Below are 23,919 nucleotides of genomic sequence, written 5' to 3'. Positions count from 1 at the left end.
CCGCGCGTGACGCCGCAAACGTTGCACGGAACGGAACGAAACGCGTCACGGCGCGAAACGGGCCCCGCGGGGCGAGGCGGGGGCGCGTCACGGCACCGCCCGAGACCCCGAGTACCAGGGAACGGAGCTAAACGGCACCTAAACYTCGCGCCGCGTCTGCGTTTTCATGCGGCGGGATCGCGCTGGTGCGAGGATAGGAGCTTAGCGCAGTCTGCTACCGCAGAGGGAGAGGAAAAGAAAAAGAAAAAGGAAGAAAAGGGGGAAAAAGGGGGAAAAAAGGTTTCTTTTTACTTGGTTTGTCAAAATATTGAAGTTGTACTTACCCACTGCAAAGTCAATAAATGCGTATCGCACTAAAGGCAACAAAAAGTGTTTTACAAACTGATACTTGCTGGGGAATAAAAAAAAAAAAAAAAAGCGTGCCAGCATGTACTAATGTAAAATTACTCCTAAATCACGGGCTCGCTGCAAACGTGCAAGTGTCACGCAGCTCTGTTTAGCCGTACACACAGCTCCTAACGCGTTAATGGCCGGGGTTTCTTCAAAGCGCAGGGCTTGTTTTTGAAGTCTGGCTGTTGCTATTTGTGCAGAAAAGGCGCCCGGGCCGCTTTGAGCTCCTACTGTTACAAAAGTTGAAAGGAAGCAAAGCGGAGCTGCTAAGTCGGCAGTCTGCGGCGAGTCAATAGTGTCTCCTTTGTCCTGCGCGCGTCCCCGCTTCGCCTCTCGCTTTGCCCCGTTTCCTCCGCACGGGCGTTTCTCCCCTTCGCCAAATCCTTAAGAGCTGCACCCCACAGGTCTCCTCGCGTCTGAACGCTCGGGTCCACCTTTAAAAGGCCAATTCCTCTGCCTTTCCAAGCTCCATGGCGCGATGACAGTATGCGCGCTTCCATAGCCTCGCGGATCCCTATGCGTTTTCCGTTATCCAGAATTAAGGGAACCAGGGACCTGGGGCGCCGTCGCAGGGCACCTTCGTAGGAGGACAAACGCGCCCTTTCAGAGCGCCCCGTCATTTCGGGCTCTCAGAAATAAATGGGAGATGAAGGGAGCCGCCTCGCCGGGTTTCTTGCGGATTCCCGGGAGTGTCGGGGGGCAAGGAGCTCACGCAGCTGCTTTTCCTGGGATCGCAGGTCCGGACACGGGRTGAGAGCGAAGCCAGGCTGGGCTTGCCCTGTGTGCCGGCTTTGCCAGTCCCCGGAGGGATCAAGGTCAACGTCAGCCTGCTAAAATCCGCTGGGAATAGCTTGGCCAAAGGCCGGGAGCGCCTGGAGGGCTCCCTGCCCCGCGGCACCCGGAGCCGCAGCGCGGCCGGAGCTGCTCTGAGCGGCCACGAAACCCAAGGAATCCCACGGGATTTCTGGATTTCGGAAGGCAGGAGGTGGGTGGATGCGTCGGGGCAGGGAAAGCGGCTGGGCTGGAGACGTGGCCCGTGGAGGGAGCTCTGGGAAGCGGAGCCGCTCTCGTCTCTGAGCCAGACCTCCGAATACCTCAAATCCAGCCCTGACGCTCCGGCCTTCGGGCTCCTGTTAGTGGTTGTGCGGATCTGCCAGGCTCCCAGGGAAGAAAAGCGACTGTCAGTTCGGTTTCCCACGCGGAAAGGTGCTAGTGTTTRGCACATAAAATACTTCTGCACTGCGTATGTCTTACATGCACTAATGTGATAATCCCTTAATGTAAGGAGAGGGAGGTATATATACACATACACTCACTTCTATCTCCTCACGTTAATAGCCCCATTTGTTTGAGCTGTCAGAAAGCACTGGAAACGAGAGCTGGGTCGCTAGTCTCCAAACAAAGAAAAGTGAAACTATTAATTCACGGGGAGGTCGAAACTTGTATTTACACAGGCACAATATAAAGTTTCAACTTAATCTTCTGCTGTAGTGGCACCGCTCATCACGTGTGAAAGGTCAAGACACTGTTTTGTTAGTTTTATAAACATATACTTTGCTACTTATTAGTTTATCTATATGTGCTTTTCTTCTGATTATCTGGATTACATAAATGAGAATTTAGCAGCTGATTACCCCAAGGGTCTTTTCCCTTTAGAGAGTTCAAAAAATGGTGACTTCTGCTGTACTGTTACATCTGTGACCATCCCAGCTGCACCATTTTGTGTCTGACARTCTTTTTGAACATGATTTTATACTTCATCCCCACTTTTTTGTTGTCGCTTTGAAATCCGTGGGGAAATGCAATCTCCTGACCCCGAAGGGTAACGAGAGGTTGCCTCTGGCGACAGTGAAGGCCTATGCTCTGCTAGAAATCCTGCGCTATGGATTTCTACAGCTCTGAGCTAAACCTTAAAACAGGTGCCCACCGTTGCCGGCTGCTCGGCTGCGGCACAGAACCTGCACAGCCCTGCAGAACCAACAACACTGAAGCGCCAGTTCCTGCTGGCCAGAAGCCTCTGCCTAGCTCTTTATCTATCAGAACTCTTCATTTCATATCGTTGGAGCCATTGGGCAGAATTATTAACAGCAGAAAAATACTGGAATTTTTCAAGACAGATAAGATACAGGAGGAGAAAAAAAAGTTGTTGAAAATGGAGCCTAAGGCAGAGAAAGAAAGGAACACCGATCCAGCCACCCTTTTATAGTAACTGGTGTTTTGGTAGTGGGAAAGAGAAGAAAAGACTCCTTCCAGCAGCTAGAAAGTCATGGCAAGACACTTCAAAGCGAAAACTGAGAGCATTCTATGAGAAACCTGTACACCACTTCAATTTCTAGTACCTAGAAATGAGAAGTATCATTTTCCCCAGTTGCTTCTTTTGCACCTAGTTCTGTGTTCTGGGTTGTGTCCTCTAGTTATATTGATAAGTATCTAATGGAATAGTTTTCAAGTCTGGCATTTATGCTTCAGAAAAAGTAATATATTGTTCAGGAATTTTAAAGTACTGTAATTCAGTTTTCATGAATATTTTCTATTCCATTTGCACAGTTAACATTCTTAATACTATATGATAGTAGCTTAAAAGGGCATTATTTAAAATGTAACACATGCACCTAGCACAGACTAAAAATATACATTTATCATAGATTACAGACACAGATATTTCTTTTATAAAAGGTAAATGCAAATGGAGAAATGTGTAACAGTTTGCAAGACAAGAAATATGCATTTTGGGCTGCACAAAGAATTAATAAATATGCTGAAAACCAGGCAACGCTGGCTGGCAAAACAGAACATTGAAAGCATTGAGCTTTTTCAGGACTCCTAATGTGCTTGTTTCTGGCTGAATGTGATATATGCATGAATATCTTTTCTAATAAAATAACAAATTTCAGATTCCACTGTATGACAGCTGGAGATAAGCTGCCATAACCACTGACTAGATATTAATTTTGGTAGTTTTTCCACATTAAATCTATAAACTATTATATCTCAATAACTTTTCAGGCTCTAGCCACAAGTGTAATTCCAGTAAAACAACCAAAATTATTAAAACTTTGACTTTCATACTTCTATCTGTCGGTTTGAGATGTAATAGATAGTCTCTTTCGATTTGGACTTTACTTTGTTTTAGTTTTATAATGCTAAGCAGGGGGATCAAGAGTGCAGACTAAGTAGAAGGAGCTACACATCAGTGCAATCTCTTCAGCTCTGTAACTCCTACAGATTTTTATCCCTCAGAAGCAAGCATTAGAGCAATGATTTACATACCAGCGAGGGAAAATGAAAACGAGGGGGAAGCTCATTACAACACTCTAAGTGTATTTAGCTGCTCTTAATACAGCCTAGATTAAACCTGGCCTTGTGCTCGCATGACACGAGAACTGTAAAGGGTGAGAGCAAAGGGTCCTTTCTCATAACGGTCACGCACAATTAATGCTCCCTTCACTCAACAGAGTGAACCAGACCCAAAACGAGGAGGAGGAGGATCGGGGCTGCTATTCTTTCACCTTGGCTCCCCRCCCCCATCCCTGGAGCTGCGAAGCCAGGATCAGGTTGCACTATTTTAAAAGCTGATGCAGGCCGCACACTTCCTCAGTGCGCTGCGAGAAAAGCTCTCGCCGAGCTCCCGCAGGAACCCAGGCTGCCTCAYAGCACCCTCTGCTCGGGGATGGGCCCTGCCATCAGAGCTGAGCCTCAGATAAAGAGATAAAGTCCCTATTTTTATTTTTTTACAATAAAATACTCCTTTTTAATGGAAGTACACAAGTAAGAATCATATTAAAAACTAACTTACCCTGGACACATGTTTTGAAAGGTTCAGGCTTGACACTAGATATAAAACGTGGTATTACGAAAGCTCAGCACTGCAGGTAAAGTAGACCTGTAAACAAATCAAAAGAAATAATTTAGGATAATTTTCTGAATGTGTTTAAAAAGACTGCACAGATTCTGTACAAAGCTGTGGCTAAAAGGTGTGTCCCTGTGGTAGTGTCTGTGAAGCAGCCTAACAGTGAGAAGTTATAAATGGGGTTTAATCTCAATTTAGTCCACTTCTACTCGAGCTCTCTCTAAAAGCTACAAAATCTGTTTCAAAACTTAAAAAAAGGCGTTGAGCTCTACAGATAAAAAGTTGTATATTAGATGACATTTCACTTGGAAGCAAGAATTAAAATAATGACAGGCTGGATCATGTGACAACAAATAAACAAGTAGTAGTAAAACTGTCCGTTTCTCACATAGGAGATTCATCATTTTAGAGGCCTTYATAAGGCCTAGGCCTAGGGTCCATATTCCACCAAGGTCACAAGTGCCCATGTACTGAGTCCTGGTGGACACTCACCTTCCTTTCTTTGGTAGAGATATGTACTTCTCTAACCATTTGAGTGCCTTCAAGTGCTGAATACTGCATGCTGCCCCCTTTTTATTTCTTTAATCAATACCAACAATAAAAAMCAATTTTCTCTACCATCTTTTTTCTCCCTCTCTAGTTTTTCACACATTGAAGAGAAGTTTCTTGTCAGTTAAGCAGATAAATATTAAGGTGTAAGGAAAACACAAAAAGATTATTTTTGGGGGGGAGAGATTGCATGTCAGCAAGAAAAGGAATACTTAGTAAAAAAATAATTTCAGTTTTTGAACTGAAAGAGGGTGATGTTTATATTATCACTAAAACCTTCGCTGATGGGGGAAGAAACAGTAACTTTAGACAGCAGCTCAAAAGGAAGTTCTGTCACAGAGCAAGAAATGTAAGTCCTTACAGTACAAAAAAAAAAAATCAGATCAAGGCTAATCTCCTGCATTAGCCTTAAATACTAAGATATGAGGGTGTAGCTAGTCTTTAATTTGTTTAACAGCCTTAATGCTGCAACATATACGAGAAGATAATTTATACAATGGCATTCCTCAAGCACAAAACTGAGATATTCTTTCATTGAAACTTCTCCAGCTCTAACAAAGACACCATTCAGGAAAAAAAAAGCATTTCAAAGATCACTGTAGATGCTGGACATAGCCTGAACTCTTGAGTTAAAGACAGGCATCCGCTGGCCACAAGGAAAAGATCTAACAAAGCAGAGACTTTCAAGTTTCAGACTTTCAAGTTTCAGAGCTCCAGTTTGAACTTCACTGTGTTTTCACACATTAGCAAAGTCCCTGGAGTTAGGAATATCCAGCATGAACAACGCAAACAAACTCTGTGTCAGCGGAGGAATGCAATAACCTATGTCTTCCAAGTGGAGAGCAATTGTCAAGCAATCACAACCCGCTTGATAGTCAGCGTCATGTAACCTTGGGTCATCTCACTCCACCTTAGACCCGCTCAGTTGTTAGTAACTCAGCTGCCACCTTCYCTAGGTTTGTCCTGGGGACAGGACAAATGTCCTGAGGAAGCTGCTGGTGGAAGTTTCTTCCGCTCCGAAGTCTCAGAGATCCAGGGACCACTGCACTGTGATGGCTGCTTGAGTCTTGTCCGAGACCAACGAGGGCCTGCGCAGGTCCCAGGGAGCCCCTGGCCAGCTCATCACCAGCCAGGGCTTTCTCAAGGGCTCGCGGTGCCCATATCAGGACAAAAATCACTTTTGATATCACTTTACATGTGTATCTCTTATTTTCATTGTAAAAGCCCACATTTAACTACAGCCTCCCCACAAAACRTGATTCTTTTTGCTCTCCAGATCATTCTTCAATACCTACACATTTTTTACTTTATCAACTCTTTACAGCTGACCTATGATTCTTAATTTTTACATTATATGATGGAAGGCTTAATTGCTTTTCTTTACTACAAGATTCAATCTTTCAATTATAATTTGTAAACTCTGTGTAAATGGAAAATGTAATTTAATTAAAATGTAGCAAAAGAGCAATTCATTTTTATCAGTTAAATTAAATAACTGCAAATGTACTTAACATGCAAGGAAAAAAAGGACATTTATCGGAACATATTGCACCAAAAACTGATTTATTCAACAAGGACTAATCGCTGTTAGCTGGTGAAGTTAAGAGAATGTTTCTGGTCACCACGACCTTCAAGATTTTAGAACCAGTACATCTCATCCTCTTACAATTTTCATTCATGGTCTCAGTGAGAAAATGAAATTGCCTTTTTTCATCTCCCAGCRGACTTTTCAATTTTGAACATACTAGTCATTAATATAAAGTGGATGAATACATTAAAAAAGAGCTATCAGAAGCAGTTCCAGCATTCCTTAGGTTATAGTTCCATGTGCTCTGCCACTGACTCCCATTCACTCAGTTGTTCAACTGTCTTTAAAACTTTGGCATAAAAAATGTGTTTTTGCAGAGTATTTTTATTTTTTATTATTTTAAAAGACTGTGGTAATTTTAACTTTAATACAGGCTGCCCAACTTTCATATTTAAGTGGTCTTGTTAAAAAGAAACAGTTGATTTAAATAAAATGTATATATAAATCTCATTAAATTTATATTAATCATTCCAGGAGGCCACACAAGCAATAGAAAACGTGCATTCCTTGCCTTTCTATCAGCCATTTATATTATAGTATGTTCAAAACAGAACGGGTTCCTACTGTGCCTGCTGGTGTACATATAAAGTTAAAGAGACAGAGTCCTGGCACACAGGTTTGCTGTAATTTGCTTAACACCTGAGGTGCTAAAGTAAAGCCAAACAGGAGAAGCCTTTCTTTTTTTTTCTGTAAAACACGGGCTGTTCAGGTGCAGACCTACCAGCACCAGGAGGCAGAGGGTGAGAGGATGCTATGAAAGGTTGCAGATCCTCCCCTATTCCTCCATCCCTTCCTGCTCCCTAACCCCTCTTAATCTCCACTAAGTACACAGGCTTCACATTGCATTTCCTTTTTCTTGCTGTCACCGAGTTTTTCAGGAGACCAAGGATGAGAAAGTTCTTTCTGAGAACTTCTGAAGATCCTGGCTTTCTGAACCTGTTTTGTTCTGAGGATTCACAGAATCACAGAATAGTTGGGTTTGGAAGGGATCTCTGAAGATGATCTGGTCCAAACACCAATGAAGCAGGGTTATTTAGCAAGGATCAAAATGAATATTGCTATTCATTGTATTCATATTGTTAWTACTCAATAGGGATCAGAATGAAATGCCTCCTGCTAAATGTCTGTGATGGAAACATCCCTATCTCATGGGTTTTCTGTTAGTTTGCTTGGTCTTTTCTGTGATGAGCTCAAAGCTTTCCTCTCAGTTGTAGACAGCATCTGAAGGTAAGCAGGAGGAAAAAGAAAAGTCATTGGTCAAAATTACAATGATAAAAAACAGTTTCTGAAGAGATAAAGGGGCACAAAGTTTGGTTTTGATAGGGCACGATGAAGTGAGGAAACAGAAATGAGGCAGAGACTTTTCATTAAGTTGTGTTACAAAATCTTCAAAATATTACAGACCACGTATTTATCAAAGCTGACAGTGCAATAACAGGGAGGAGGATTGAGGTAGGCCCTAGTTGGTTGATTTTGGAGAGGGGAAGATCCTGAAAGCATTTGTTTCATTACTGCAAAGACTACCACGAGGCCAAGAGCCAAACACAAACCCTTCTAAAGGATGAGAGAGGCCAGGCTGGTGCACCTGGCCCACAACCCTGCCTCCACAGCAGACACACGGAGAGGGTCTTACCCGAGTGCTCCCTTAGAAAAGGGCAAGACAGCAGCAAGCAAACACAATCTTGCCCCTGTGCAGTCTTCCAGCATCCACATGCTTTTTAGCCRAGGATTTTTCTTGAGCCTGAAGTGTTTTGTTTTTCTGCTCAGTCACCTTCACTAGATCTCTCTTTCAAGATCTTCTGCAGTCTCTCCTTAGATCCATGTGACCTTCTTGCACCCATACTATCTTTCAGCAAAGAACTTTAGGSGTTTAATACTCATAGATATGAAAACAATAAAATTCACTATATTATTGGCTTTTAACCTACCTACAAGCAGCTTTATGAGATTTCTATACCGATCAAGAAGATGTAAAGTCAATCAATGTCCACGCTTCCCATGTGTCATGTTAAAGCATTATTTTGTGACTGAGGAAGTGTTAGAAGGGCGCTGCAATTAAAAACTTGACAGTAGAAGCCATTGCCCCTGTCCTGGGAATCTATTTCTTCTTAGTGCTGCCAATCAAAGACTGGTTTGCCTGTTAACTGTGGCAGATGCTGAAGCTGCTATTGCCCAGAAGTCCTTCCAAGATCCCAGGGAACTGGAAGCTTCGATGAGCACATTCTGAGAGAGCCACTGGTTCCCACTGTTAAGGAAGATGCACTAGAGGAAAAGATGCAGTCATGCATATTGTGCTCTTAAAAACCTGCTGGTCTTTCTGCAAGCAGAGTCTAAAAGAATAGTAGGGAGTGGAAATGAAGAGAAGAAAAATTGCCAATCCACAGAAATCAGTCCMCTTCTAAGAAAATTACTTGCTTAAGAAGCAAAGCTCAAGGAATGAATGTAAATGTTAGCTGAAAAATGAAGTAAAAAATGAAGATAAAGTAGTCTTKAAGGAAGAGGGCTTTGTTCCTGAAGTTTGGCAGCGTACCTTTAGTGTGTACACTTAGCACAGTAATTAAAACACCAGAAGCTTGTACAAATTTCACGTTACTTTATTAGGAGTTTGACACAGTTTCATACTCCATTTTCCAYTGATTCCTTTCTGTGTGTCTCACAAGGCATATGGATATTTCTCAAGCAGATTGGAAAGCCTAGGTTGTCTGGGGGAAAAGGTGTTAAAATGGGTAGATGGGATGGTTTTCCATCCTTGGGTAAAAATACAAACAAAGCTCCTTCAGAAATCTTCTTCTTGTCAGGTGAACACTATACTGTATCCCACTACAGCAGAAAATAGGCAGCTATAGCAGAAAAATGAACTCTTAGATTAACTCCTAGAAAAATATGCATAAGTTCCTGTCTGTTTTAAAGCCAATAAATCATCCAGTTCTATCGAAATAGAGGGGCATAAAAGAAACTGACAATGCTGGAATACTCACACTTCAGARAGCCCTTACATTTAGGTGGGCAAGTCACCCTAGTTCAAGTGACTCTGATGCAAAATGACCTGTGCCTTTGCAAAAGAGCTTCTGTCGGCAGATGTCACCTAGCCAGCGGCCAGTCGATCAGGTGTGATGGTGCTGGGTATGGCTGCAGGACCTGGTGATTAATCCGAGAATATATGTCTGGCTAAGGCCATAAGAAGACTGCACTGAAAGTTCCACAAGATTCAAAGAAAGGTATCAGAAAAAGACATAGGGAAGGAAAAAAAAAAAAGATGTTATTCAATAGGTAAGCAAGCAATTTTCAGGGACTCACATTATCCTTTTTATTAAAACAGGACATCTATCCTAGTCTCTTAAGAAGAGTGCACCTATTAGAGGCTGCATTTGAAAATTCGATAAATTTGGCAGATCAGTCATGGTTCTTAGCTCCCTGCCAAGATTATCTGTTTTGATATCTGAAAGTTAGAAAGAGTCAGAACCTCCAATGTTACCTGCCCTGAAGACTGTTTGGTCCTGACTGACTTAACTCCAGAGCCATAAGGCTTCTGGAAGTTTCTGAAGAGGAATTTGCCTCTCACTGGCCTATGGACCAGTACRTAATTATTGTATTGGCTATTACTTCTTGTTTGGTAAATTCCTGTAAACAAATTCCTTTTTGTCCAGAAAGTCGTGAGTAAGAGATATTTATATCGACATCAAGTATCCTCTGAGGATCACAGAGACCTTGTATTTGAGCAAATCCCTATCTCTGAGCAGACAAACCTGTTACCCGGACCTGTGGCAAATCAAGATGTCAAGAAGGCACACAGTGTATCTGTGATGGGTTTACCTAGTTTTTAATGAGGATTAACTTTGTTCCGTAGCCATCTGATTTGGCAGATACTATGTAGYTACAGGGCTGCTGTTTCAGTCAACTTGGTGCAGAATGCAGACTAAGTATGGGATATGTCGTGAGAGACTGTAAATGCTGAAAGATGTTTCACTGATTTTAATGGGCGACTTAGAGGTTGATTAATGTGACCCGCTACTGTCTAGGATCTCTCTTGTGGGAAGTAAAAGGCTCTTGATAGTCTGGTGTATAACAGTGATGCCATTAACCGAGTGTTTCAAACCAGCATTGCTGTTTATTAACTCTGAGAACTACTGATCTTACAGTTTTAGAACTGTGAAGAGAATGGATCATCTGTTGCATAGAGCTCTTTATCTTCTGAGGCAGGCTGTTGTGATGACTGCGCTTCAMAGAAAGGGGGCACAGCAAAAATCAATGAAAAATCCTCCTTGGTTCCATAGAAAGACTGAAGGGTAGCACTACACACAGGTAGCAGAGCATTCCCATTGGGAATATAACATCTTCTCCTTGCTGCATGCACCCSTACATAAAAACAGACAAGTTGCAGGCAGACAATTCAAAATCAGTGATGAGTGTCTGGCCAGGAGCTTATGGATACTCCTCCTGTCTGAACTTGAAATAGCAAATTAAAGTGCCGAGCTGTAGAAGGGAATCTCCTTCTGGATAATTTGTTAGAGAGTAACAGATAGAAAAGCCCAAGAGCTACATTTTGCTCAGCCCTGTGTACAACAAGGCTCTGGAATTGTCACGATACTCACCACAAGCCTCTAAATACGTAGGGTGTTCAACATAAAGGTCAGCATTCAGCCAGTTGTTATCGTGGTCAACACTCTCTGCTGCTGCGTGCACTGCCCAAGAAATWAATTAGGCCTTTTCTGTGCTTTAAAATATATGAATCCAGTTTGCACCATGCTCCTGATGAATCTTTTATCCCTTGCTACATGCAGGGACAGCAACTTGTGCTTGGAATTAGGCTCCTTTTGCCTCTGTCAGCCTTCCCTGTCAATACAAGTGCGCCATCGTAATGGATGTGGCCCAGGAACTCAGAGCCACAGCTGGTAGGACACTGAGAACATTGTCTTAAAGAGCAACTACAGCTCTCCTGGTAGAATTTAGAAATAGTGATTTCTATTCAAGGCAGGTCTTCTCCCTGTTTTCCCACTGTATGTTTCCTCTTGGAGAGGAGAGTATTGACGCAAATAAGTTTTGAAGACTCAAATCTGGGAAAATCTTAAATCTCAGTATCTTATGAGTGTCTTAACCCTGTATAAAGGGATGTGTCTAGTATGCTAAATCAAGCCATGTTTTGCTAATGGTCATAAGGAGATAAAAGTGACTACATTAAATTATACTCTGATATATAAAGCGAAATAGCTCACAGAGTACATCTACTGGGTTATTTCCATCTCTGTGGCATGATGGAAAGACTGGAACGAAGAATGTTGGTGTTCTGAGGGCAGAGGACATGAAGGTGCTTCAAGTGGTCGTCTGCTGCATTAGATACCATCTAATGGACTCTGCCTGTCCAAATAATCTGTCTTTGCCCTCCCGGGGCACGAGCACACCGGCCATGAAATCCATCCATCCAAACACTCGGAGAGGAAGCCAGAAGCATCCCAGATGAGTTGTTCRCGCACTTCATTAAAACTGGGCAATTAAAATAACTCTTTGAGCTTTGGCCAACCTAGACGGAAAACTGGGTTATACGAATGTGGGGCTGAACACACGCACAAGCTACGTGTTATATAAGCTACTATTTATACCACTGCTGTATATCACTGCATGGAGAGCCCCACACTACACATAAATACCTTCTCTAAAACTCCGGAGAGAATATCTTCTGAATTTTGACACACTCTTACTTATTTCTCAAAATGGGCTTAAAAATTTCCAGACTCTGAGATGCTAATGCTTATACTTTCTGACCCCTAACCAACCACAGGATTATTTTTCTAAACTACAGTTTCTACAACTTTGTCCTATACAATTTGAGCTATTTTTAAGCAATGGAATTTCTACCACTTTAAACATTATTAAATCTGTTAAAATAGGAAAACAGAAAAACTACACATTATGTTTTCTAAATTCTATCCCATGCCTTCCAATTATAGATATTCCTACCAACATAATATGTTATTCCTTTTTTTTCCAGTTTGCTTGCATATTGTTCTTTGCCCCACAAAATCAGTTATCCAAATTGCATGTACTATTTTCCTTCCTAACAGCCTCATAATTATTTTACTGTTTCTGATGGTCCTTGATTTAATCTGTAAGTAATAYTTTCAAAAGCATCAAATGACAATCAAATTCCTTGTAACCTTTGGAAATGGAGCTCAAATCATTCTATTTTATTATCTTTATATCTGGGTGGATAGCATACTACCCAAAATAGATTAATAGTCACCTTACTGGAAGTTGATTTCTACAGTAGTTGCATTAGGCCCTAGAAGAAAGCCAGAGAAACTGAATTTTTCATGCTGACAACCCCCTTCTGGTTCATTTCCTTTAGTCAGAAGAAAAATATTTTTAAGCTGTTCAATAAAAGAATGAATTAGGAAAGCTGAAAGTATAGTTTGCACTCATAATTTTAAACTATACATGAGAATTTTCAATATGTAAAATTATGAAATTAATAAGATATTAACAAATGTTAAACAGCAAATTCTGCCAAATAGACTACTTTAGATTTCATTTATAAGAGAAAGGAGCGATACTAATTCAGCATTTTTTCTCAATTTGTTCATTTTTAAGGCATCTCACGATTTAAAATTATTACTCTCTGTTCAAGAAATACCTAGGCCATAAACTATTTTTTTTTTCATTTTCATGGGAAGTAAAATCACTCAACTTCTTTCAGATGGCTGTATAAAACAGTATTTTATTTCTGTCCAGGAACTGTTTTTCCCTATCCTTGTAAAGAAGTGTGAATTAAACATTCTGAAGTTACTTGCTCTAGGTATTCCTTTCAAAGCTCCTCTGAGCAATATACTGCTTTTCTGTTGTACATAAATTACTTTTGTATAAAAAGTGTAGTAGTGTGTGATTCCTATTCTTGCTCCATGATCCCGTGGYAACTTTAACATACTGTATAATCTGCAGCAAACAAAGTTACAACATATTCAATTGTTGTTGGCAAATAAGAGTCCCCAAATTAAACATATCAAGTTGAATTATAAACTTTCTCCAGATAGGTTTGTATTATAAAAATTTTAAGACTTCAGTGGCTTCCAAGTAAATTTTCAAATAACATATTAAATGTCACTAATCTCAAAAAAAAAAARRAAAAAAAAAAGCCCTGATCATTTGCAATATTGATCTTTAAAGCTATACTGGAAGCACCGAGTTCTTCCACACCAGGCTTACAAGACAGATCTACAAGAGCGAAGAGATGCTCTTTAGGAAGTTGAGTGAAAAGCACTTGATTCTCTGCATACTATTCACATTAATAGAGTTGCTTCTAATAACTGAAGTATTTCTGGTTATCATTTGGAAGAAGAAGGTGCAATAAATGCCCATTTGCAAATACTCACAAGCCTTCCTGTCATAGACCAAATATAAGAACAAGCACTGAAAAGTAAACAGAAGTGACTAATTTAACAGATGTTTTTTTTTTATTATTGATCACAGTAATTAAATGTTTTTCTCATTTTCCTTCCAGTTTAATTTCATGGAAAGAACAGACATGTTAGTATTCAGAATCGACAATATAGGCAAAAGATCTTTATTTCATCAATATACTTGCTCTTTCATGTCACATATTGTATGGTTCAACAAAAGCATATATATGAATGATTCTCATTAAAATCAAAACCACGGATGCCACTAACATGAACCATATGTAATTTCTAATATTGGTTTTGAGTGCAGGAAAATAAAGTATCTTGAGATATGGAGCACAAATATAAATGACACTTTTAATATCACTAACCAATTTCACTTAAAAGGCTTAAGACTTCTATTAACACAGTACAGATAATACACTTAGGTTTCTTATTGCTAACAGAATTTCCTTATCACAGTAAAAATAGGCTGCTACTCCTAACCACAGAAAGTAACTTTATCATCAAAGTTCTGTTTTTATTTACGAATCACCAGCTTTTTCAGATACTCTGTCAAATAATCAGCTCCAGTTATCTATATGAGACTTAACAGACACTACATGTGTTCTGAATGCAGCAAATTCCCCCATAATATCAACAAAGCCAAACATACCTGCAGAGCACGTGCTAGCAGAATCAGAAGCCAAGGAATTAGTGTGTGGACAGCGATGAAACCAGCTTCACATCTGGGGGGCCAAGTAGTGTAAGCAGTGTTGGCAGCACTTGCACAACCAGGTAAAATGCTTGGTCCTTGTTTACGACCTGCAAGTAAAAATTGCGTGACCATCAACTTCAAAATTAAAATCAAGGAATATCAAAATACATAAAGRCATAAAAAATACAAGGATAAATCCACTGGCCAAAAAGGGACACCTGCATTTTCTGATGATTTATCATGTGTTCAGAATACCCACTTTCGTCTCCACGTTCCAGAATTTTATTTTCAAATTTCTTTCTTTAAATTCCAGTTTATTTGTTGTGTTCAGCAGAGCAAACAGAGTTAGGAAAGGAGAGATGCAACAGCACGGTCGTGATGGTAGAAACTCTTTTTCTCATCTGTTCGTAACTGCCCGTGAGGAGATTATCCATCATCCCGAGATAGCCCGGTGCCAGTGTTTAACTCTTATTTATTATTATCTATTATTTCTTTTCCCCCAATCTTCTCCTCTCTAGACTAAACAAATGCAGATCTTTCAATATAYGCACTCTAAATCTTGCTTTCCAAAAGCCTTTTCATTCACACCCTCTCCCGTGGATCCGCCTTCAACTGAACATCCCAATCACTGCCCTTTTCCAGATTTTAACATGGAGATGTGGGCAATTTTTATTCAATGACTTCTAATCTGCTCCTTTTGTATGAGTGTTCTTTAACTTTGCATCATCTGACAAAGTTATTTGGGATTTTGTGGTTCTGTGCAGCAGTAGACCCTGCAGAGACTTGAAACAAAATGCATCTGCTGACTTCTTCTGTAATTGTCTTGGAAATCAGTAATGRCATTTAATTCTTGAAATGTAGAGTATTTTACTGTTTCTCTTCTCATTTTTTTTTCCCTCTCATTCAAAGTATTGGTTAAAAAACATTTTCCTTTTATTTAGCAATATTGCAACTTTTATTTTTAGGTTAACAGTTAAGGATATAATTATCCTTAATAAATAGGCAGCTACATGGAGTGTCTAGTAGACAATATGACTGCATGAACTACATAAATGTAGTTCTCAAATACAGGCTTTGAGTCAAATCTTCCTTCTTTTTTAGCTTGCTTTTCTGACTCAAAGCCTGTATTTGATTTTTTTTTTTGATTCCAAATAGATAATGAGGTTGAAAATGTTGCTAATTCAAGTACATTATGGTGTCCCTTTCCGCTGATTACACAATCATTAGTTTGTGGTGAAAGCCTTTCACATTCTGCATTGTTTTCAATATGASTTTTGTCTGAAAAAGGCAGAAATATTCTGCACCGAGAAAAGTAAAACAAAGGATGTAAGATAATAACAGATCAAAGAAGTGCTTTAAATGCTGCAGTGGCTGTCTTTCTTCACATTTATTTCCAGATGCCTGCCTGTAGAGAAGTTTCTTTTTAAAGTACTTTTTTTCCCTTTTTTCTTTCTTTTTTCTTTAACCAAAGACAGTTTATCCCAGGGAAAAAAAAAAAGTGGAAAACTGGGCACTGCTTTATGACATCTAGCCCAGATTTTCTGCTTTGCTCTACTTCACTTGCACAGACCATGCAGCTATACCAGGCACATGCGAAAGTTCTTCTAAGAAGTGGTTTCCACAGTTTGGTTTTGCTTTTGAGTATTCATATACTTTATTCAAAGGCGAGTTTCATAATGAATTCCTGAAATTTGGTAGTTGCCTTTTGCAAGCTAGTTAATCTGTCCATCTAGCAAACATGCAAATCCTACGAGATCGCGGCGTGATCTCAGTAAGCTAAATGAGTAGATTGGCTCAATGGCCTTCTGCTCCCTCTGCCTTGCTCACTGGGCAGCCCATTCCTCACYTCGGGATGAGCCTTTTGCAATCTGGGGCAAGTTTTGGATGCCGCCACCTCTGCCTAGCAGTATCTCCCACCTGGCTTCCAGTAGCTCCCCCAGATGATCCCACATTTCCTTGGGAAACTTTGCACAGAGGCTCGCCCCAGCAAGGGGTTATTTAAGCAGCAGTGATGGGCACATAATGTAACTACCAGGAAGAGAAAAGCAGTCGAGACCCCGTCTCTAGCAGACATTTGTGGCCACATTATCTGCCATGCCACTTGCAGATTCTTTTTTTCATAGATGTCTTAAAATGCCTGCTTTTCCTCTAAAAAGAGGAACTAGCAGTTCCACCATTAGGTTTAGATTCAGCCATTAGGTTTAGAATATAGAATGTATTTAGAGAGAAGTGGACAAATTCACAATGAGTTTTAGTTTCCTGCCATTTTTTGGAACTACACTCGAGGGGATTACAGCATTAGAATTTTATGTAACACTTTTGTTTTTCCAAATCACGAGTCCAGCGTTATTAGAATGAAGATATTTTCACCTAGATATATAGCCTTTTTTTGAGATCTGCTTTATTTTTTCTCTATTTTTCTCATATTCATTTATAGTCTCTTCTTTTTTCTAATGTATCTCATACTATTATTTGCAAGAACAGAACTCTGGAAGCCAAAGCAAGTCAAGAATCACACAGTCATGCTGGAGAATTGATTCTTCCCAGCACAGCTCCCCACTGCGTTGCACATATGGTTGATGGCAACACAGTGAAGCCAGAAAAGGCTGGTTGGTTTCTCCAGAGAAGCTGTCTGCATTTCTGCGGGGTGACTTCTCCAAATACAGCATGTCACTTAACCTGTAAGTGAATTTATTGCTGGGTGGCTATTATGATCACCTATTCGCTACCCAATGTTCCATGAAGAAACGTTTCTTTTTAAGGTTTGCTTCCATATATCTACTTCCAAATTCTCCTCCACTTCTGGCTGTTTTCCTTTTCATTTCCAGCATTCTCAAAATTTGCCCAGTTTCTTTTTTTTTTCATTTATGTGCTATCTAGACTGAATATCTTTAACTCCCCTCAATCGCTTTGTAGATTAGATACATTTAGCAAATTTAGTAGCATTTTAAGAGAGTCCTTACCTGCTTTTGGTTGCTTTTTGTGCGTTTTTTTTAATTACTTCTACCTGACTCTTCTTACCAAAATGCCTTGAGCATTTTACATATAGTTATAACAGCACTAGATATAACAGCTCTAGTCACTTATTAGCTCCTTAATTTTACACACTTTTAAAATGTAACTTAGTTTAACATACACATAAAAATAGCAAGAGCTTTTTTTTCCTCATAAACCCAATGGCATCCTCATACCTAAAGATAGTATCTCATTAAAATGATATTTCAAGGATTGATTTTGCAAAGCAACATAGAGAGCAGACATCCTCAGTGCTCTACCCGAAGAACCCCATTCAAAACCTGCATACAGTTTGCRTCTGAGCAGTTTATTTCCTCTCTTTATGTTTGAGTGATTTAAAAGATAATATTCAACCCTGCGCTAACTGTGTTCTAGCACTGTCCAATTTCCAAAAGTTTTCCCCTCCATTTTTTCTCTTCTTCAATCAGTTAATTCTAAGTTTTAAAGCAGTCTATTAATGTAATTTTATTTCCTCTGGCTCTGTAGCTCAACATAGTTTTCTACAACCTGTAAAATTAGAAAGAATAATAAAAACAAATGGTGACCTCACTAGGCTAGAATATGACCTGGAACCTAGTAATTATTACATCACATACTAGAAAATTGTCCAAGTAATACAGAGATTATATTAATCCCAAGATATTATTTCATATCCCTTTTTGAAATCTGTAAAAATATCCAGTAAAACACTTCTGCCATAATATACAGCATGAGATCGCTATTTTATATTACAGTGTGTCTACTTCAGTGTCAGCTCCTTCTAGAAAGTCCCAAAATAAAACACCACAAGCAAATGTATTTCAGACCTCTATCCTACAAGGAGATCAACACAGGCAGAATCCAATTGCTTTTTAATTAAACTAAATGTATTTACTCAAACATTTTGATACTAACTTCTTTATAGTATCCCCGTTTATTTTGAGAAGAATATTCACTCATCTGGTGGGCTTTTACATTTCCACTTAAAATACTTCACCATTACATAGCTACCATTTTGCCTTGTATTTTTCTCCTCTGTTTTTTTTTTTTKTTTTKTTTTGTTTGTTTGTTTGTTTTGTTTTTCTGGCTTATTTTTAGATTTCTTTGAAATAAAACTCGTGCATTAGATCCAAGTTAGTACATTCACTGCCATTTATGCTCAGGAAAGGGTAGTCCAAACCTTCAGATTGCTGGGTTTGATGGCATTGCAGTTTTATTTTGGAGCAGGCTAATTTGGCTGTAGTTATTGCCAACTGGGCATAGTTCCTATGGTTGCATCTGCATTMATGATCCTGAGGAGGGGCTTGGAGCTCCCATGTGATAATCCACAGCATTTAACTGTTAGCATCCTATATGGTGTGCTTTTCCTTGGAAAAGACAGAGAAAACCCAGGGAAGACTCTGGGCTAGGGGCTGCTTTGCTTTGCAGGGCAAGGTTCCCCACATGAATGTGAGCTGTGATGTGCTATGAATTCACAGCTGTGAAACAGCCCTTCTCGTTCTCTAGTCATCTAAGAAAATAAATACCTGTGAAAACTGGTAGAGAGSAGGTCTATCTTGTGCTCCTCCTACCAACTCTGTGCCAAGGATGAGGGCAGCTGGTGCCTGGGTGGGACAGGCTTAAGGCACCTGTGGCTGCAGTGCCCAGGCTGAGGAGCAGGGACACCAGCTCCTTGGTGCTACCTGTATGGAGCTGCCAGACAGGACCTGGCAGTTACCAGTTCCAGGTAATTTCCTATATTTTTAATGACCACTTCTGTTCATTGCCTCTTCAACTCTCTTTTCTGATAAATGATATGATTTGTAGCCAGAGGTACCAGTTTTCCTCTCAGTCAGCGTTACTCTACCGGAAACAGAAATAGTTTACAAAATTTGKTTTTTTTTTCCTTGTATTTCTTCTTTAAAAGTTCCATGTCTTTCACATTATATCAACAAGATTACATTAGCAAAGATGTGAATTACGCTTTCTCAGTTAGCATCACATGGTCCAAAGTCTTCTCTTTGCTTCCTTTACCTTTGCATGATGTCAAGCTTGAAGTTCCCATGTCCAGTTCCTTTATTTTTTTTTTCAGCTCCTGCTCTATTTCTTTCTACATACTTCACCGAGCATTTAATTTTAAGGAAATCTTGCTTTTATTTCAGTGTTACTGTTGAACTAGCTTCTTGCTATTACTCTTTGATAGATGATAAGTATTGTTCAATTATAAGGTCTTCATTTAAGATTTTTTTTTCTTTTTCTGATCACTATCAGATCTAGGCCTGCATTATCTCTCATTATTTCTTCCAGTTATTTTAAGTACTATACAGAAATATCTTTCTGTAGCCTATTTTGAAATGTATTTCTCGCACACAATTCATATTCCTCTTCTACATTTTTTTTAAACACACATTTTCCTATACCCGACAGAATCCTTCCTTGAAATCCTAGAGAAATTCAGATGAAACCAACCTTCACCACAAGCTTCTTGGTGGATTTTGCATCTTCCCTTTTCATTTGTGGAATGTTGTGGAATTAGTGGCCTCTGATACTAGCCACGTGAACTCCTGGATCTGTGAACGGGGTGGTGGTTCTATAGATTACATTTCCCTCACCTTATCTTCCTTGCATAGGAGCAGACAGTTATATTCTATTTATGGCTTAACCAGCCTTGTTTGCTAATGTGATCAAAGAACATTTCACGGAGCTGGTAGTCGCATCACACCACTCAGGACCACACATATGTAAATTGTGTTTGGGAACAGAAAGATCTAATTTTGCACCAGTATTTCCTGCAGGACTTTCTAGCTGATGTATGTTTTCACATCTCAATGTAAAAATATTCATTCAACTTTATGCTTCTCTTACAAGTGGTTATATTCATCCCTTCATTGAAAAATCCTTCCTGTTTTGTTCGTATTTCCAGCTATGCTTTCCTCACTATTCATCTATTAAAAAGACTGACGTCTTAACTACTTATTTTAACTGAGACATAACCACTCAAAAATAGCAATCTGAAAATGTATAAACTTTGGTGTAAAAATCATTATGCTTTCAATCTACAACTGTTTTTTTTATTATTATGTTTAATTTTACTATTAAGCAAGACTAATAGTTTCATAACTTAGCACATGCAATTGTTACTGGCAAAACCAGTTGATGTTTCCATGCTAATTTAAGTCAGTTTGAAGTGTCTCCTTTAACGACAACATGCCAATGTTCTCCATTAGTTCTCATCTAATGAATAAGACCTTATTTCATAAGTACCCTACTGTAAAATCGATACAAGTATCCACTAARTGAGTATTTAGGATCTGTTATTACAAAATACAGCTAATAAAAGGGACAAATCTTCGGTAAGTGGTGGTGACAACTTTACGCATGCCGAYTTATACTATTTGAGGCTATAGCTCAGCAAATCCTAATAAACAGCTTTTACGTCGTTTTTAACACTGCTCTTTCTTTCGATGGATAATTTCCATGTGATTCATTTTTTATGATAAAATTAGTTGCCACTGATTCATTCTAATAAAAAACAAATTAAAAAGACTGTTACTGCTACTACTGCACAAAGGAAAAAAATCACAATATAAAGAAAACTGCTTAAGAGAGTCCAAAGTTGCTCTGCTTTCTATTTCTTGTGTGCAATGCCAGCTCCATGCTCGCAAAAGTAAATTGGAAAGGAGGKGGCTTTTCTAGTGGGCTCAAAATTATGCAAAACGCTGCTTATAACTGATTAAACATCTTTGGGCACCACAAATGATGCTCTCAGCCATTCCCCAATCAGTCTCTAATAAGTTACTGAGAGATCATTATAGTGTCAGAGGAGATTACAGCATCATTGCTTAACACGCCATATGTTTAATATATCTAAACAGAGAAGTTCTGAACTTCACTACCTATGTCTAAGCTCGTACTTAACATTCTTTTTAGAGTACTGAGTAGAATTCATACTGCCTAAGCAGTATCTGGGATGAAGAATAAAATACATAGGTGTATACTGCCCGAAAACATTAACTTCTATTATAGATTTCTACTACAGCAAATCTTCTACTTTACTCATATTACTGGAGGATAGACTCTAGTTGTCTTATTATTTTTACTTTGGTGGTTTATATTACTATCCATACAAAGCATTCTTTACCTATCATTTTTTCATTAATCCATTTGAAAATAAAATGTAAAGCCTTCTGTCATACCACTTAGGAATCCAGTGTTGTATTTGCTTTCAGATTATCCATTTAAGTTGGCGTTCCTGTAGTGAACCTTGTTTCCTAAGCTTATAGCTTTACAAGGATGGTTGTTACTATCCATAATTATTATGGCTAACTATCCATACTTATTATTACTGATGTTAGCATCCATAATTATTATACATAAAGCAAGATACTTTGATATTACAAAGAAACATGTGGCATGAAAAGCTTAAAATGCTGCCACTGAATTGTTAAGTTTCCTATATGGCTTATTGAAAATACTAGAAGTAACAGATCCATCCAGTGTTCAGAACTAAATATATTCTTGAATAAATATGAACCTGCTTGTGGCAATATTTTAGACTAACAGCTCTATGCATGAGAGAGAAAAATGAGTAACTTTTGAAGCAAGAGAGATGGGAAAGTCCAGTGCTGAAATGGCTGATAAAAGAAATTAAATAAAGAGAGAAGACAGAGAAGGAAAAACACTTATGAGCAGGAGATAAAGGATCTTTAAGCACAGGTACACATCAAGAAAGTATTAATGTAGGAAAGAGGAAAATAATTTCACCTTTTAATGAGCCCACAGCTTTTAAAAGCCACCCTACTTTTTCCAAGTGAGACACATACATCTCAAGTCCATTTTTAAAATACTTAATGCTATATTTTCTTCAACTGAAATGACTTTAATAAGGATTTTGTAATCTTYACCTTTGATTTTACAGTTCTGTGAACATCCTTAAATTACAAGCTCAATAGGACAAGCAGTTGCCTTCACATTAAGGGAACTTGACTGTTCCTCTTGACTGTACAAAAACATACTAAATCCATATGAGTGCTGTGGTCTTCTTCTGTCTTTTCCCTACTTTTCCCTACCTGTCACAGAAAATGCTGCTACCAGCATCGATGCAAAGGGCCAGCACTTTTCCACCGCAGACGTTAGGACAATATTCTCAGTGGGGGTGGGAGGTAGCAAACGCAAAGCTTCAGGAGAGACAATAGCTAAAGAAAAGCCAGGAAAAACAAAAAAGTAGGGAAAGACGGCAAGATGGAAAGGACAAGAAAAATAGAAAATACACAAGAAATAGGGATAGTAACAATAGTACTTGCTCATTTTACAATGCTACAAGAAAGAAAGCAACAAATAAAGAATAAGATGCCCTTCTTAACTAAATGAATTAGGCCTTACAGATAAACCCTACTGCAGCTTGAAATTTTCTGTTATTCATCTCTTAACGTGAGATTTTACTCACTGAACGTGCAGTCGGAGCTAGTCAATCCAAGGCAGGCTGCCTGTGCACGCACTGGAATGAAATGGGCACCTCCAGAGGGCGATTCATCCCATGCTAAGGTCTGAATCCCAGTCTCTGAATCACATCCTCTGAAATGTGATTAACTTCTTGGAGTGCATGAGCTATTTGTGAACCCTGCAGCMTATCTTTACACTGGATTTATTTACACATAAAAATGTTTGGATTCAAGTATTTTGAGAAACAGCACATTTTCAACTTCCTTTGCCCTGAAAAAGGAAATTTACTATTGGCTTTCAACTGCAGAGAAAATGCAGTGGTTTGTGCTGCACAATATTTTGTTMCTGATGAACATTATCTCTTTTTATGACACTGAGTACAATGAAAAAAGAAATTTGATTCAGAACATAGACGCRTCTCTCTTCTGTTAAGACTAGCTGTGCACTACTGACACTTCACACATATTCACTCCAAGTAAAATCTCAGCTTGACATCACCAGAACTCTATATACTCCAAACATTAAGCTCTGATTTAAGAGAGAGCCCATTTATCCAATTCTACAATAGCCTTTGCTGACACTTCAATAATTTATTATTAAATACAGCATATACTGTTATGAGAAAAATGTTGAAAACACCTGTTTACAAACAGCCATGGGTATTGTGCTATTCTAAGTGAATAGCAATTAGATACAAGAGTCATGGGTGAGGGGACTATTTTAAAGGTCCAGTGTTGCCCAGCCTGGTGCAGGCAGCTCGGGCACAGGGCAAGGCTGCAGTAACTGTTTCCTTACGCCCCCTTCTCCGGACACAAAGCCAAGACTCCATCCTCATGGTGCAACCGCAGAACCAGAGCATCGGTGRTTCCAAAAGAGGGTGGAGAAGGGAGCCTTCCTCCCGGGCACTGCTCAGGGAGCTGGCAGGTTGCTCCAAAGCACACATTTTCCTTTAGTATAGAATATCCGAGAAACATAAAGCCAGGACTGTTCAATCCATCCCTCACTGCAGACCCAGGCATACAGCAGTCTCGTGTGCACA

General features: G+C 39.4%; 1 long non-coding RNA gene across 1 annotated transcript in view; it reads right to left on the bottom strand.

The window, feature by feature from the left end:
* LOC112959323 overlaps nt 1-23,919 on the bottom strand; it is a 51,219-nt gene that overhangs the window by 6,854 nt on the left and 20,446 nt on the right. The window contains exons 7-8 of the long non-coding RNA XR_003251596.1: nt 14,424-14,572; nt 4,187-4,273 (exon numbers count right to left, since the gene is read on the bottom strand). This is a non-coding gene — a long non-coding RNA (uncharacterized LOC112959323). The remainder of the gene's footprint in view (nt 1-4,186; nt 4,274-14,423; nt 14,573-23,919) is intronic.

Source organism: Nothoprocta perdicaria, unplaced genomic scaffold (genome assembly GCF_003342845.1).
Source record: "Nothoprocta perdicaria isolate Ctin4 unplaced genomic scaffold, notPer1 scaffold_98, whole genome shotgun sequence".
Lineage (NCBI taxonomy): Eukaryota > Metazoa > Chordata > Aves > Tinamiformes > Tinamidae > Nothoprocta > Nothoprocta perdicaria.
Note: the sequence above shows the minus strand (reverse complement) of the source record. Positions and strands in the feature narration are given on the sequence as shown.